The sequence below is a fragment of the Aulonocara sp. 'chitande type north' Nkhata Bay genome, linkage group LG3 (assembly GCF_057382095.1).
Source record: "Aulonocara sp. 'chitande type north' Nkhata Bay isolate Kocher_YH1m ecotype deep benthic linkage group LG3, A_spYH_male_GT1.1, whole genome shotgun sequence".
Lineage (NCBI taxonomy): Eukaryota > Metazoa > Chordata > Actinopteri > Cichliformes > Cichlidae > Aulonocara > Aulonocara sp. 'chitande type north' Nkhata Bay.
In genome coordinates, this window is record NC_141346.1 from 54,205,670 (window position 1) to 54,209,319 (window position 3,650).

Consider the following 3,650-nt stretch of genomic DNA (forward strand, 5'->3'; position numbering starts at 1 on the left):
ACTGCACCTCTGTCTGATCTGGAAGTGATCAATAAATGAAAAAACTTGTTTGTTTTCATATTCTGATCAGTTTTTACGTGTTTGGATACTTTGCTTTCATCATATGTTGCACACACTAGAAGGCAGTTGTTTGAAAAAATAAAGTACATATTTATTGAGATAGAATTTTGAAGCTGGCTTTATTCAAAGTTCAGATTTCTGAACTTAAAATTATGTAAATAAAGACATATTTCCATGTTAATTTCCCCAACTTCCCTTTAAAATATAGCACTTTTGTCAGGTTCAGGAATGTTATTTTACTGTCACTGTGTTATCATTTACATACACTGTCATTATTTCATCATTATTTCATTAGTCTGCATCACTTAGTATCAGTTGATCATCAAAATTATCATGTATCATTTATTCCAGAGCACGCAGAATAAAACACATTCCAGATAGAATATTCTATTATGCAAGAGCACCAGCATGGCTGTAGCTCCAGGCGGTCCACAGTAAGTCAGATAAGGACACTTGAACCTTTGTTGGCCTGGACCTACAATCTCACAAAACTGCACACTTGTGTACACAATTGTTTATGTTCCAAATACCGATGATGGGAAACATCTGGTGTCAAGCCTGGGAAAGGGTTGTTGTTCTGAGCAGAGGAGTTCTGGGAATTGTTCTGACGTCATAACGGCTATAAAGCTTTCTGTAAAGAGCAGAAAGGCGAAGACCGGCTTCCCACACTGTACAAGCTGTGTGTGTGTAATAAATCACTTTTTGGACACCTCCGGGGACTCTGTCTGTGCTTATTTTTCCTTCCAAACAAAAAGAACCTTACACTTTTGAAAAATTTTAATACAAAGAAATGTTCCTAATCTTCCTCATCATTTTGGTGCTACCCTGCCAGACAGGTAGGCAGCAACAGCAGCCAAGTTTGTGAATGTGATAACTTGTGAAGGATTTTCAAACTGATACTAAAAATATCAGGCAAGTCTAAATCCCGGTGACCTTGAACTCAAGGTCAGAAGTTTTCCTAAAAGTGTTGGGAATGCAAAAACTTGAGAACAAGGCGAGGTGGATTTTGAAATGTAAACCATGTGTGTATTTACTAGGAAGATGAGGGGTAGCACTCGTGACCGTCAGTATGTTTTTTTACTGTCTGATCTTAATGCTCTTTACTCAGCTGGAAATGGCCCAGACAACTGCTGCTTCAAGTTTTACCCAGGAAGAATTAGAGCAGACCTTGTGGAGTCGTATTACCTGACTGATCACCGATGCCTAAAGCCTGGTGCCATGTAAGTGAAGAAATCTGGGTTTATTTCTTGTCATAATTTTTAACACAATGGCTGAAATTACTGTAAAGAAAAATGCGCAGTATGACCATTGTAACAGCATATTTGTACAATTAAAAATTAAAATTATGCACATGATGCAAAGTTACATTTTTGAACTGAAAGTTATGTAAATAAGGACATTTTTTCATGCTAAACTTCCCACTTTCCATTTGAAATAGAACACTTTGGAAAATTTTGTTATTTGTACTTTTTTATTAAAAAAGAAAAAAGAACAGATAATAACAGCAGCATTTCTCTTTGTTTCAGCTTTGTTACCAAAAAGGCTCGTTCAATCTGTATGGATCCGTCTCTCTCCTGGGTCGATAGCATCATGAAAACGCTGGACGAGAGCACTTTTTAAACCAGCTGCCTGCTCATCATTTCATTTTGTTCTGCTTTATCAGATAATATCATATCCAATGTACCTTTATGACTTTTGTAATTAGTGCAACTCTGTCTCAACTGATCCAAAGCTAGTTATTAGCCTGAAGCAATCCACTGAAAAGTCCTTTGATTGTGTAATGTCTCTTTGCTTTGTGTTATGTGTTATCCTCCAAAATAAACACCACAAAAATACAAGCGTGTGAAACTTTTTCTTGTCTCTTCTTCATTTCTTCTAAGCTTTACGAGTTGCCAAGTCTTCCTTACATACTGTGTGAAATAACACTTTTAAAATAAATAACACATAATTTGGTCGATTCTGAAAGTATATATGCAACTGATTTGTAACTGTATGTAAATGTTTGGCTTTCCCTCGATGCACCAACTAAGAGTCTTATGGTTGAGCTATCATTGGAATTTCATTTGGAATTAAAAATAAATAATTGACTCTTTAATAATAATAATTTTCTGGCCGAGATCTGTCTGTCTTTTTCTTCTTAACTACCACTGCTTTTACAAATTGCTAATGATTAACTGGTTTCCTGTCCAAACTTCACCTCTACTGTTGCCCACTGTCAGCTGGGACAGACTTCCTGAGCTACTGGCTAGAAGACACCTTAGTTAATGCTACTCTGTCTGCTGGTCTCTGAACTTGTTGAGCTTTATTGAATGCTTGCCTGTTGATGAACTCGCTACTGACAACATATCAAGTAACTCTCACTTTAAGTAAAAAACAACAACAAAAACACCCAAACAAAGAACAACTACTTCCTTCTGTGAGTTCTGTTTTGAGTCTTTATGTAGTTTGTCAGAGATATTAGAGAAGTTATATTAGAGGAAATGGCCCAGCACTCAGTGTTAGACCTATAACTCTTGTACAATAGATGTTTTTTGGAAGGTAAAAGATGCTACTGACCTTTAATTCAGTTCAATTCAATTCAATTTTATTTATATAGCGCCAAATCACAACAAAAGTCGCCTCAAGGTGCTTCATAGATACAGAGAAAAACCCAACAATAATATGACCCCCTATGAGCAAGCACTTTGGCGACAGTGGGAAGGAAAAACTCCCTTTTAACAGGAAGAAACCTCCGGCAGAACCAGGCTCAGGGAGGGGTGGCCATCTGCTGCGACCGGTTGGGGTGAGAGAAGGAAGACAGGATAAAGACATGCTGTGGAAGAGAGACAGAGATTAATAACAGGTATGATTCAATGCAGAGAGGTCTGTTAACACATAGTGAGTGAGAAAGGTGACTGGAAAGGAAAAACTCAATGCATCATGGGAATCCCCCAGCAGCCTACGTCTATTGCAGCATAACTAAGGGAGGATTCAGGGTCACCTGGTCCAGCCCTAACTATATGCTTTGGCAAAAAGGAAAGTTTTAAGCCTAATCTTGAAAGTAGAGATAGTGTCTGTCTCCTGAATCCAAACTGGAAGCTGGTTCCACAGAAGAGGGGCCTGAAAACTGAAGGCTCTCCCTCCCATTCTACTTTTAAATACTCTAGGAACAACAAGTAGGCCTGCAGAGCGAGAGCGAAGTGCTCTAATAGGGTGATATGGTACTACAAGGTCATTAAGATAAGATGGGGCCTGATTATTTAAGACCATGTATGTGAGGAGCAGGATTTTGAATTCAATTCTGGATTTAACAGGAAGCCAATGAAGGGAAGCCAAAACAGGAGAAATATGCTCTCTTTTTCTAGTCCCTGTCAGGACTCTTGGATTAGCTGAAGGCTTTTCAGTGAGTTTTTTGGACATCCTGATAATAATGAATTGCAGTAGTCCAGCCTGGAAGTAATAAATGCATGAACTAGTTTTTCAGCGTCACTCTGAGACAGGATATTTCTAAGTTTAGAGATGTTGCGCAAATGGAAGAATGCAGTCTTACATATTTGTTTAATATGTGCATTGAAGGACATGTCCTGGTCAAAAATGACTCCAAGGTTCCT

The 3,650-nt window shown here is 38.1% G+C and overlaps 1 long non-coding RNA gene across 1 annotated transcript; it reads left to right on the forward strand.

Moving 5' to 3' along the window:
* Positions 1–705: 705 nt before the first annotated feature.
* Positions 706–1,898, forward strand: LOC147336223 (uncharacterized). The gene is made up of 3 exons (XR_015128224.1): positions 706–896; positions 1,169–1,280; positions 1,587–1,898. It is a non-coding gene; the product is annotated as an uncharacterized LOC147336223 (long non-coding RNA).
* Positions 1,899–3,650: the final 1,752 nt, after the last annotated feature.